At 46.8% G+C, this 13,432-nt stretch overlaps 1 long non-coding RNA gene across 1 annotated transcript; it reads left to right on the top strand.

Moving 5' to 3' along the window:
• The first annotated feature begins 1,042 nt into the window (after window positions 1-1,042).
• LOC113246252 (uncharacterized) lies at window positions 1,043-10,043 on the top strand. Its single transcript, XR_003312921.4, has 4 exons — window positions 1,043-1,195; window positions 7,788-7,922; window positions 9,211-9,310; window positions 9,828-10,043. It is a non-coding gene; the product is annotated as an uncharacterized LOC113246252 (long non-coding RNA).
• Window positions 10,044-13,432: the final 3,389 nt, after the last annotated feature.

The raw sequence follows: 13,432 nt of genomic DNA, 5'->3' as shown, positions 1-13,432 counted from the left end.
AGCACTTGCATATACCGTACGTTTTAATGCTCAACAGTACTACAAGGGCTATATAATTACCTTCAATTCACAGGTAAGGACAGAGAGGTTCATTAACTTGCCCAAAGTCACATAGCTGTTAAGACAAAAAAGAATAAAGAGACCATTTTTGAGCAAATATGGTTAAGGCTTTGATTGTTTTCTTCTTACTGTTTTCCATACTCCTTGTGGAAAACTCAAATTGTACAAAGCGGTACAAAGTAGGAAGTTAAAGCTCCCCATAATCCTGCCCCTAAGGTGTGACTTTGAACTTTCCTTGTGGTTTTGCTCCAGAAATGCTGAAATACTTCATATTGGCAGTGCTGAAAAGCTCTCAAATACCATGTCCTATGAAGGGCCTGGTCCTCCCGGAAGCTGGTGTAGAGACAAAGCGATACGGAGCCACTTTCTGACCATCTCTGCTACAGGAAGTGGACACCAAACTGTTCTGGCTCCAAAAGGAGCCGCACCCACTGGGGGGTCAAAGAACTTTAGCCAGTTTATATCACTGCTTCGAAGGACAGGCCAAAAACAGCAGGAAGAGGACAATGAGAGGTTACCTACACCCACAACCGGACAAGAATTCAGAGGCCAAATCTGGTTGTTCATTTCGAATTTTCATGTCTCATTAAGAGAGATCATGTGGATTTCCTCTGTCATAAAAACTACAACTTCAGCAGGAAAACTAATCACCACAGAATAATATTCTGGTGTCATTTTTATAATTCTGAGTAAAAGCTGGAGGTTTTCAAATTTCTAAACCCTGCTGGACAGAAGGCAGTTTTCCAAGCAGGGTTCGGCCATGCTAACTGTTGAATAGGAAAACTAATTAGCATCCTGTGTGAATTATCTTGTCTTTTTTTTTTTTTTTTTTTGGGACCGGAAATCAAATGGGAAGGGTTCCCTCCTGTTCCAAGTGAGTTCCAGAAGAATTACTCATGCTCCTTAACCTATGAGTCAGACAGGAGTCTAGGAGAGTGTTTCCAAAACAGGCCGACAATAAGATAAACAAAGCAATTGATATGTGACAGTGTGGAGAAGCAGGGTTGCAATTGGCCAAAGCAAGTGATGGGGTCTAGAGCAAGATGACAGCAAGCAAACCCAGGATGGCGGCACGGCCCCAGGGACACTCTGGAGGACCAGAGCTCTGCACACCAGCTTAGAGCATTTCCTGAAAGTGAGTATCCACCAGGGATTTGTCTTCAGGTCCTTTATTCGATTTCATTGACTTAGTGTATGGAATTATAGCATCCTCCCCTCAAACGACTCTAGAGGCTGACTGCTATCACACGGCGCCTCCTGGCGCTCTAGAGGCTTTGGCTAGCCATGCGTTTTGACATTTCACAACACAGGATATTAATCATTTTGGGACCCTGGGCCTGTTCCCAGTGTCCATGTTTGCCATTGTTGGTCTGCAGCCAGAAAAATAGCTCCTAAGTGAACAGAGGCTTCCCTGAATCGAAATATAAATTAATCGAGAAAGCTCGGCTTAGGAAATAACCCAGCACCAAGCTGGATTCTCTCCTGGGAATGGAAAAAATAAGCCTCCTCTCTGCTCCCTCGAGGAGGGGGTCTGAAGCCAGGTCTTGGCCCTGCCTGAGCCTGCCAAGGGTCTACAGGCATCTCCGTAGCAGAGGCGGGTGGTATGCGTGCGGCCTCCTGAGGACCCTGCCCCTCACCCGAGTCCTGTTCTCTGCAGAGAAAACAGCAGGGTGGGTGTGTAGGAGGAAGAGCAAGGACTGACAGGTGTTTTTCTTCACCCCTGGTTAAACCCACAGAGGCCAGGCTGGGGTGTGGGGTGGGGGAGGCATCCATCTTGCACAAGCAGTCAGTGATCTTCCCAAACACTGCCCAGATCACCTCCCACTTCCTAGAAACCTCTGAGAGAACCCTTCCCACACGCACAGCTACAGGAGAAATCCCACAGTTCTTTACAGCCATTCATGGCCCTTCACTCCCTGACTCCCCGTCTAAACCGGCTTCATCTGCGCTCCCTCCCGGGCCCTCCCACACTGGCCTACTAGTGAGTTCTAAACCCACCGTGTGCTGTCTGCTCGGTGTTCTCCTTCCACCATCCTTCTGCTGACCACTTCCTGCACAGCCCCCAGCATCCCCTCTGCTTGCAGGAAGCCTCCCATCCCTGAGTTCATTGCTCCCAGTCTGTGTTTCTGTCACACTACAGGTAGGCTCTCCTCTGAGGGGTTTTAGCTGGTGGGGGATTGTGCCATGTGTGTGTCTTCCCTGTTAGACTTAGACTGTGAGCTCCCTGAGGACAGGCACTGTGTCTGCTCCCTTCATCTTGGGCTCTTGAAAAATCATCCGTGTCTCATCGAAGCAAGATGAGTTTTACGTATCAGTTATTATACTCTTTGCTTTTCAGAGAATGGCCAGAAGTTTAAAGGGAGCCGTGCCCAACAGTGGTGAGGCTCCATGCTTTCCTTCCTTATAGGTTTTTGCAATTTCAATTTGACTTTCAGTAACATTTGGCTTGCACCCCAAGACTTATGGTATTCAGTTTTCGAGGGTAATGGCTTCAGGGAGCACTGATTTCTGTGTTTAATTGTTTAAGATAGGGACAGACGGCAAACCTATATCGTACTCCAAATCCCCCCTCCGTCTCCCCCTCTCACACACATACACAGCCCGCAGAGATAGACATTCCTAACAGTGTGTGAAGGAGGCTGATGGTACAGAATTCAGCGTATAATAAAAATTTTAAATGCCACTTAATACGGAAAGCTGATTAGTTCATAGGTGTTTAGAGGGAGGCACAGCAGGTCCTCGGCAGGGCTAGGTGCCATAAAGGGATACCGAAGGGCGAATGCATGGTGGTGTTGTGGAAACTCTCCCCGGCTTGTCTTTCATGGTTAAACAAGCTTTTTCTCTCCTCAGTGTTTGTACGTGCTGCTTTCTCTGCCTAGAAAGCCTTTGCCCTTCACCCCTAGCCCCTTCATTAAGTAAGTGCCTTCATCCCTCCGGTGTCAACTTAAACAGAACTGCCTCAGAGGGGCCTAGACTCAATGTCTTTGTACTCTCCCTTTCCCCATCCTTGGTATTTTCCTCAAAGCCCCTGCCGATGATGATGATGATGATGATGATGATGATGATGATGATGATGATGATTTTATGTCTGCTTCTTCTGCTAGACTGAAAGCAACCTGATAGGGAGAGGATTCGTGTGGTTTCCTCATTAATGTATCCACAACACAGAGTAGGGGTTCAACGTTCCACTTGAGCTAGAGGGAGCTGGTTAGTTTCCTGGACGGGCGCCTTTCCCTGCCCACTCAGCTCCCTGCCCTCCTCCCTCCACTTCCCCCAACTTGCTTCCCAGAAGCCCACCTCCCTCATCACTGTCTCCACTTAACACACTCCTGCTCACTTCCTAACACCTTCTCATATGCCCTCTCCATTGTGACACTCTCTCTCAGCTGTTAGTGACTCCTGCTGCTGGGCTCCCCCAACTTTGACTTTCTTCCACAGTTTCCCATGATTGTTTCTTTTTTAGTACAGAAACTTGAAGGTGCTTTTAGAAAACCTTGAACAAACATCATAGAGGTGTGTAAAGTCAAAAGCGAAATTCTTCCTTCCCCTTCTCATGTTTCTCATGGTACCATGAAGTTCTTTTCTCTGCATTTATAATCATACATTAAATCTTTTCTTTTAAATAAATTTTAAAAGGGGGACCATTGTATACTTTAAGGAAGTAAAAAACAGATCATATAATAATATCCTGTCGTGACATTTTTCAATGACCAGGTCTTATTTTTCTTTCCACATGAGAATAGAGAGAGCCGCCTTGATTTTTCAATGGCTGATTGTTGGCCCATGTGTGCTTGTACCATCATTTAAAAAACCAGTCTTTTCACAACAATTTAGGTGCTTCCTATTTTTGTGAATTACAAGCAGTCCTGAGCTAAATCCCCTTAACACATCTGAGTGGCTATTTCTCTGGAATATATTCCTAAGAGTGGAGTCGTTGTATCGAATGGCCTCCCATTTTGTGTTTTGATAGCTATAGCCCAATTGTCTGCTAGAGTAGCAGTGCCCCATGTGTGAGAATATCTGAATCTTCACAGCCATGCTTGGTATTGTCACTGTGCTTTATCTTTCTTGTCTTACTGGTCAAACTTTTCCTGTCCTCAACTATTGAAGTTGAATAGATTTTAATCACCACAGTGTTGTTGACCTGTACACTACTGTTTATATCCATTGCTCATTTGCCAATTAGACTGTTCAGTTTCATTTTTTTACTCATTTCTAGTGTTTTTTTTTAATTATAGCAAAATACACACAGCATAAAATCTGCCATCTTAACCAGTTTTAAGGGTCCAGCTCAGTGGCATTAAGTGCATGGGCTTCCTTGTGCAGCCATCCCCACCATCCAGCTCCAGGGCTCTTTTAAGATGAAAACATCTTGCAAAACTGAATTCTCCCTTTCCCCCAACCCCCAGCCCTGGGCAATCATCCTTCTCTTTTCTGTCTCTATGAATTTGATGACTACTTGGTTTTTTAAATAGTAAGCATATAGGGGCACCTGGGTGGCTCAGTCAGTTAAGCTTCCAACTCTTGGTTTCAGCTCAGGTCATGATCTCATGGGTTGTGAGATCGAGTCCCACATCAGGCTCCACACTCAGTGGGGAGTCTGTGACATTCTCCCTCCCCCTCTGCCCTCACTGTGCTCTCACTCTCTTTCTCTTCCCCCACCAAATAAATAAATAAACAAATAAATAGCATGCATATAAACTTTTGTTATGGAGGTTCAACATATTTCTTCAAAATTTTTAGCTTGCCTTTAACTATAATGTCTCTTGTCATGTGGAAGGTGCTCATTTTTTTAAGGTTTGCATTTTTATGTCTGTAAATATGATCACCTTCTGCTTTATGGCTTGTAAGTTTTATGTCTTGCTTTGCAGAACCTCCTCAGCCTAAAATAATAAAGTATTTTCCTGATTTCTTCCGGTAATAAACTTAGCACCATCACTGCCTCCTTCACCCTTTACTGTTAGGTCTCACCCCTTCTTGTCCCTCCCTCATCGCCATATTTAAATTGAATTCTTAAAGCCGTGCTAATCTAGGCCCTTGATTCTTGGCGCTCCTTGGTCTCAGCCTGCCACACTCAGCCGCAGCCCTGGACAGTGCCAATGTCCTGCTTCTGCTTGAAAACACCACCTTCATGCCATGCCACCCTATGTTGTTGCTCTTCCTCCCACATCTTTCGCTACTTTCAGCTTATTCATTCAACATGTTTTTATTGAGCATCTGCTATGTACCAAAACTGTGCTAGGTGCTGGGGACACAGTGGTGAGCCCCACAGGCATTGTCATGGACCTCTGGCCCCTGAAGTGTATGGTTTAAGACGGCAGACATGAGACAGTCATATATATTCTCTGTATCAGCCCCCTGTTATGCACGTGTGTGTGTGTGTGTGCATTTATGTATTTGCAGAGTGTTATGAAAGCAAATAACAGGGAGGAAGGGGGGAGAGGAAGTCAAGGAAAGACAAATTAAGGAAGTGATTTTTAAGCTGAGCTCTGCAGGATGAAAAAGTGCTAGCTGGGTGAGGAGTGGATAGTTTGGAAGGGTTGCTTCCGGGAAAAGGAAGGAAAACTTCAAAGACTCTGAGGTGAGAAGGAGCTTGGAAAATTCAAGAAATCAAAAGAAGGCCCGTGTAGGTGGAGTGTGGGCAGCAAGGTGGGAGATGAGGTCAAAACCATGAATAAAGAACCAGGTCATTCAGGGTCTTATGGACACGTGGAGAGGGCTGGAGATTTACTCCCAAGAGCAATGGGCAGCTATTGACAACATCTCTTCCCCTGCTTGTTTCCCCACTTTGGATGCCCCTTGTAGATGGGTCTTTGGTGTTCTGACCTTCTCTTGGCTCATTCAGTCTTATGGTTAAGTAATCACCTCTCTATGGCTTCTTCCTGAATCCTAATAGCCTCCTGAATTCTAGTCTTTTCCCAGCTACCTCCTAGGGTTATTACTAGGGTGTCTTGCTGGTTCCACATATGTAAATGTTGGAAACTGACCTCATTTTCCTTTCCAAAATCCTTCCTTCTCCTGTGTTTCCCATCTTGGTCAATAGCAGTTCCCCTGCACCCCCATTTTCCCAGATTGGAAACGTGTATGTCTCCTTGACTAACCCTCCCCTTATTTTACTCATTCATTTACTCTGAGGCTACAGCAGGGAACTGGTAAAACTTACATTCCATGGACCAACAGTAAACACATCAATGTATATTATAATGTCAGTAAATGATAAGTGTATAATAAAAGTAAAGCACACAGAAAGTGATGGGGTGGGAACGCCGCTTATTTTCATCAGAGAAGGTCTCTTTGAGAAGGTAGATTTGAGCAGAGGAAATAGCAAATGCAAAGGCCCAGAGGTGAGAGCATGCTTGCGATGCAGCAAAAAGATCAGTAGCTGGAATGCATCAAGTGACAGGTTGAAAGTACAGAGATGAAGCCAAAGAAGCGGCGCTTACAGACTACAGACTGCTGAAAGGTATGAAGAGGGGATTGGAATTTAATTCTAAGTGAGGTGAGAAGCCTTCAGAGGGTTTCGCTCAGAAAAGTGCCATGATCTTATACATAAAGATCAGAGGATCTGTCTGGTGCTTGTGAAGAACAGACTGTGGGAGCAGAGTGAAGACCACATAGTAATCCAAGTCCTCACCACACTCACAGGGTTTTGCCCGCATCCATCCCCCTCCCCCAACCTCACAGCTACTGCCCTAAATTACCCCCCTCCCTCATACCTGAATGACTGCTGGGGTCGCATTAATGATCTTCCTGATCCTTCTGGATTTCTCTTTCAGTTGCACACGTCTGAGTAAGCCCTTCCTTTGCTCAAGCCTTCAGTTGTTCCTCACCCCATACAAAAGAAGTACAACTTCTTCAGCCTTGGATTTGAGGCCCCTCCTGCCTTCCCACCTTATCTCCCACTGCTGCCTTTCACCTAGCCCAAGTTCAAGTCACACTGCACTACTCAGTTCTGCATAGAAGCTTCTTGCCTTCCCACCTCCAACATTTGCACAACCAATTCCATCTTCCCAAAAAGCATTCTCTCACTTTCCCTCAACTCTGTAAGAGCCAGACTTCCTCAATTTTTCCTGATGGTTCAGGCAAAGGGGATTCTTCTTGCCTTTGGACTTTTATACTTTTCCAATGACACTAATCACTCTCTGCGTGGCTATAACTCTTTATTATATGCATCTTATCTTTCTCATGAATTTATATGTTTCCGGGGGTCAGGGTCCAACTGCACTTTGTATCCACACTGCCCAGTCCAATGCACATGGGGAGACACCCCAGGCATTTGTCAAATGAATGAAGTGCTGGCTCCAGAGTATTTAAGCTCTCTATCTGGGGAGACAACCATGTCCTAGGTTCATCTAAATGAATAATATAAGACTGTATAAAATGGGAGGGATCCCTCAGGTAACACACTCTATAGACTGTAGGGATTCAGAGGGGCGATCTGTAGAAGATGGATTGGTCAGGGAAGAGCTAGTAGCAGGTGATGTTTCTGGGGCGATTGTCATGTGCTGCGCTCTATAGGCTGAACAATTTACTGCAGTACCTCACTTCTCTCTACTACCTATGCTTCTGATATATACCTAGGCACTGATCTGATAGCCCCCTTCAGATGAGGAGACCGAGGTAGCAAGGTGAAGTGATCTTCTCGAAGTCACACTGTTACAAAATCTGCAGATGTGGGATCTGAACCCATGCCTATCTGATTGATTAGCTTGTATCCATCCCTCTAGTATTCTGCCTTTGGAAAAGCTCTGCAGTGAAAACAGGGTTTGCATTTTGTCTCCTGCCTCATTCCAAAATGGATTTGAAGCAGTTAAATACGAGCCGAGCTGTGCCAGAAGAGATGACGAGGATTTGAAGATGAGGTAGGTGGTTCGGGTTAGGGAAGTAGCTATTTGTGGGCTATCAGGCAGACTCGTTCCTGGATGGAAGCAGAGTGTGTCGACTACATTGGAGGATGTATCTGGAGACTTGTTGGAGACTAATGTGTGGAAGGTGTTGAATGCCAAGGAGGATTGTTGAATGTTAATGACTTAGGACACAAGGAGATGTTGAGGGTTTATGAGCAGGCCAGGATAGAACTCCATTCAAAGAACATTCATTGGGATAGGTTGTGCACTAACTGATGAATGGAAAAGTATGATTCACTGAGCAAACCCTCGCTCTCAAAGAGCTGATCATCTTTTGGGAGAAACAGCCCGTAGGATGCAAACAAAGCACCATGGAGACCAAGCTAGGAGAGGTGGGTTTTATGAAGGAGCGGGGGAACCTCCTAAGGTTGTGGCATTTGAACAAGGCCTTGCAGACAAGGGAGGATGGAGAACAGTGATGGTGACTGCTTCTGGGCCAGGGGAAGGGGGGGAGGGCGGTTTTTATAGAGGGTTCCCCGGTAATCCTACACAGGCTGGGTCATAATACTTGTCTCTCATACATTTCTGAGAGGGAGATGCACCGAAGGCCAAAAATCCTTCTGCACAGGCAGCAGCACCTGTGAAAAAGACTCAAGGGTCTTAGCAGTGAGCAAGTTCAGTGAGAGAATGGGGCCGCTTGCCTGCCAAAGGAGCTGAAGTCACCTGCGGCTGCCTTAAAAGATGGTCAGGGCCGCACAACCGGCTCCCAGACTCTAGCCCGCGAATTTTGTCAGTTCTGGGGGCCACCAGCTAGAGCAGCGATTCACAGCCAGGGGTGATGTTGACCTTCAGGAGACATTTGGCAATGTCTGGAGACATTTTTGGTTGTCACACGGGGAGGAGCTACTACTGACATCCAGTGTAGGATCCTGAGCTGTCGTTAAACATCCTGTACTACCCAGGCTGGCCCCCCATTGTCTGCAACAAAGAACTTCCCAGACCGAATGTCAACGGTGCCAAGCTTGAGGAACCCAGCTCCAGGGGACGAAGCACCCAAAGCATGGGTCGAGGTTTTGATGACAGTATCCTTAGAAGCAGTTGAAGTAACCGGGAATGTTATCTTGGAGGAGAATTAGGAAGCTGATAGATATCTTAGAAAAGCAGGTTGTCCAGAGCAACCGCCCCAACTTCCACCATCACTCACCCCGACTATTGCAATCAGAGTCCAACCAGACCCAATGTTTGGAAGATTAAGAAAGTCATCGTAATAGCAAATGCTTACGTAGCATTCACTGCTTTTCAGATACTAAGGTAAGAGCTGTACCTATGACAGGGCATTGAATGGTCCCAACAAACCCGTCGCAGCCAGTTTTCAAGCGGGGAGACGAGGCACAGAGAAGAGGGTAAGTCACTTGCCTAAGATCACAAATCTCTGTGAGTCGCAGAGCCAGCACTTGAACCCCAGCGGGCTGTGCTCTGAACCACTGTGCAGGACTGCGGTAGCTGCATGGGAGAGAGCTGTGTTTGAAAGACACAGATCCAAGCCTCAACCCCAGCTTTACCATTTACTAGCTGGGGACCCACAGGCAGTTTCTATCCCTGTATCAGTGGGACAGTGAGATGATAAAAGGCGACTAGCTCTTCTGTGCAATGAGTTCTCACAACAACTCAAGGAGGTACGTGCTTAGTACCCTCATTTCACATACATGAGGATTAGAGAGGTCGAGTGACTTGCCCAGGGTCACCCAGCTAAGAAGTGGAGAGTCAGGATTTAAACCCACATCTGTTTGATTCCAGAACCTGTTTTTAATCACAAAGCCGTATATTCCCAAACTTGGGGTGGTGGCAGCAGAACAAAGCATATGAACGTTTCCTGGAATGTAGAAAGCAATTAACAAAAGCTATTTGTTATTATCATAGCAATCACAGTTTTGATCTTCGTGACCAGCTCACTCAGGTGTGCAGATGGCAGCACAGTATTCCAGCCAAGAGAACAAGGTCAGCAGAAGATGAATGATGCAGGGGTTTGTGTGCGATCACAAGCCCATAGCCAGCTATTCCGTAAGCCTGGGCTTCGGTCTCTCCGGTAAGGCGGTGTCACTTTTGATCCATTTGTCCTGCTCTCTGCACAGTCTACTATTCATAGAACAGGAGTGGGAGGAGAAGGGACAATGCGAGGCTAATTTAATGTCAAGGTTCCGTAGCCCATACATTTCATAGATTCCACTTAGTCATAATAAAAAAAAAAAAGATGAATGTAGTGCCTTGTGCAAAATGGGAAAAGCCACCACACACTCACATACTGCACTGCAAATAGAACCACAGCTCACCTGACGGTTAATTCCGCCCAGGAAGGATTTCATTTTAAAACAATTGCCTGATTTCATTGTAGGGAATGCTGTGTGAGCGTTTTGCACAGAGAGGGGGTGGCATCCGCCTAGCTGGAGGACTGGCAGCACATGGAATCTTCCTGCAGTAGATTCTTAAACATGGAAGCCTGGCCAAAGGGAGGCCAGACAAGAAGGGATGGGAGAATTGCTTGAGTGACAGATGTGGACACGAAGGACAATGGGACGCCTGGGCAGGGGACCACCAACTGCCTAGCTGGGGGAGAGTGATCAGAGAAACTTTCACAGAGAGGGGATATTTGAGCTGGATCTTGAAGGACGAATAGGAGTGTGCCAGGTGGAGGAAGGGGGGAAGGTATATAGACAAGAGAGACCAACAGCCCTGTGAAAGTTCTGAGACCTGGGAGAACACAGCCACTCCTATGCTTTGTGGCTAGTTGTGGCAAGAGCTCAGGGAGAGAGGGGCGTAGAGTGAAGGAGCCAAGGCTGGAAATGTGGGCTGGAGTCAGCTCATAAAGGGCCTGTAGCTCTACAACGGCTTCTGGACAGCTTGGTGCAGTGGAAAGATTTCTGGCTGTGCAGCAGGAGGAAAAAAACCTGGGGGTTTGGAGTGTGTCAAACCTGGTTTTGAATCCAAGTTCCATTACTTACTGGCCACGTGACTGAGATCAAGTTACCTTACCTCTGAGTCCCAGCATCCATGTTTGGAAGATGGGGACGCAATGCCCACCTCCTAGGGGTGTCGTTAGGATGAAACAAGGTGAAGGGTAGACTCCTGACACAGTCAGAGCGCACTGCAGTCTCTCGGTGAACGTTAGTTCCCACTTTCCTAGACACGTGAGGCGGTGTTGTTTCCAGCCAGAAAACACAGGGGGTAGAGTTTCAACCAGATCTCTATTTTAGAATGGTAACTCCAATGGATTGTTCTAGGGAGAACGGAAGGCAGAGAGAAGACTCAGCTCTGAACGTGGAGTTTTAACAGCTTCTGTTTCAGGGGTTTACAGCGTCATTATCAGGCACCAGATTCTGGGGCTATAGCCTGTGGTTCCAGTATCTGAATCTCTCTTTAAGAAGACTGGATAATGGACTGGCTTAGCTGCCTCAATGTCCCCAACGTGGTGAGACCAGTTTGAAGGGCCACAATTTAAGCAAGCACAACTTTATTTTGCCATGGACCAGCTGTCCCACTTCTGTTCTTCACTTCATTTATTCATTCATTCGTCTGGCAAATATTTATGGAGTGGCCCCACCAATAAGTGGGCTGCATGGGTATTGGGGATACAACGTCTCCTCTCCCATCTGTGTGGTTATATATGATCAGAACTCGAGGAAAACAGCGCTCCCATCCCCTCCCAATGCCCACATGTTGCCGGGGTTTCCTGACAGTCAGTTCGATGCATCCCTGACCTTCGTGGAAGGTAATTAGCTGGTCAGAGAACATGGTCCAGTGAAGACAGTCCCGCTGGAAAATCACTGTGCTGTGCCACACTTTCTCAAGCTTCGTTTTCTAAGATCTCAGCACAGAATTGTGATTCTGAGACCAGAGCTCCTGAATTCTGTCTTTCTGAGAAAGAGGCTGGGAAAAGATAGATGAAAAGAAATCTTGAAGCCATACTGGCTTCTCACTTCTGTTGGACTGGGGATAATATACCCAGAGAGTGACATGGATTTCTCAGTTTGACAAATCAGGGAGTCTTGGCTCAAGTCAAAAGAACTGAGAGAATTAATCAAGAAGATCTCTATCGATAAGGTTAAACAAGAATGCTGTCACCAAAACAAAGACGAGGGGAATCCATGATGCCGAAACTTCCACAGCTCATTCAGACACCCTCAAACACTCACTTCCCCCCCGAATCCAGACCACTGTCTCTTCCTCTTATGGACCGTTCTAAGAGCCTCCCAAAAGGTCTGCCGAGCCATCTGTTCTCCATGGTGTCCTCGGTCAGCTCTCTCCAGAAGGAAAGAAGGACTCGGCCCCTCTCTGACTCCCTGACTCCCTTGGGGGGATTGTCAGGCTGTTAGCTGGGAATCAAAGCTTCTCCTAGCTAACCCCTCCTGAATTCCACCTACTGGTGGGTCTCCTTGTTTCACTCCATATATATTATTCATCAGAACAGGACTGGGGACTGATGGTGTTGAAACCATGCCCCATAGAGTTAATGAGGTTGAAACCAGCAGAAAGGTTTTTTTTGTTTTCTTTTAGATTTTATATATTTATTTGTTAGAGAAAAAGAGAGAGCTCAAGCAGGGTACTGGCAGGTAGAGGCAAGTTCCCTGCAGATCAAGGAGCCCAATGCGGGACTCGATCCCAGGACCCTGGGATCATGACCCGAGCGGAAGGCAGACACTTAACCAACTGAGCCACCCCAGCCTCCTGAAACCAGCAGAAAGTGCAAAGCTTGTTTTGCAGGGAACTGTTTCCCCAATCAGCTGTTGTGTCTTTTAGACCTGACTAAACAAACCCACGAGCCGTCTCTGTAGAAGTCTGGACTCAGGGTCAACTGATCAGTTCCAGCCTAGGAACAAGCAAGGCCCTGCAGTCCTTACCTGGGATAATGAGCCCAAGACCCCATCCAGTTTCTACCGGCTCTCAGAGCATGCTCAGAGCCCCTTCCCCTTGTCCTGAGATAACCTCCTGACGTCAGGGGCTGAATTTTGCCTCTTTCTGAAGCTGTCTCCACTCCAAAGTGAACATGGGATGTATGTTACATTATGTTTGCTCAATGCGCATGCTCCACCTTTCCTCATGAATAGTCATAAGTTTCCCCCGCCCTTTTCATCAATATGTATGTCAGCTCCTACCCTGAATTTCCCCTTTAAAAATCCCCGCTTGATCCTTAACCGGAAATCTCAGAGATGCTCTTTGCATGTCAGTGCGCCCTCTCCCCAGGATGCTGACCTGCTGAATAAAGCAGCCTTCCTCTCCAGCCAACACTGGGCGAGCAGCCGAACTCGGGTTTCCGAGAGACACCGTAGCTTTCTAGCTTTGAGTTATTTTCTTTCACATCCTCATCTCCTTCACAATCCAGCTCAGTTTTCGTTTATGCCCGGGACTGCTTCTTGCCTCTCCCTGCAGAGAGCCGACCACTCCCTCACCTGCGGGGTCACCTCTGTATTCAAATGCCTCTCAGTGCACTTTTGGTGTCGTGCTATACTTGACCGGATTCTGTGTCTTGC

Source organism: Ursus arctos, unplaced genomic scaffold, assembly GCF_023065955.2.
Source record: "Ursus arctos isolate Adak ecotype North America unplaced genomic scaffold, UrsArc2.0 scaffold_23, whole genome shotgun sequence".
NCBI classification, from domain to species: domain Eukaryota; kingdom Metazoa; phylum Chordata; class Mammalia; order Carnivora; family Ursidae; genus Ursus; species Ursus arctos.
The sequence above is the reverse complement of the archived record's forward strand: the minus strand, read 5'-3'. Positions and strand labels throughout refer to the sequence as shown.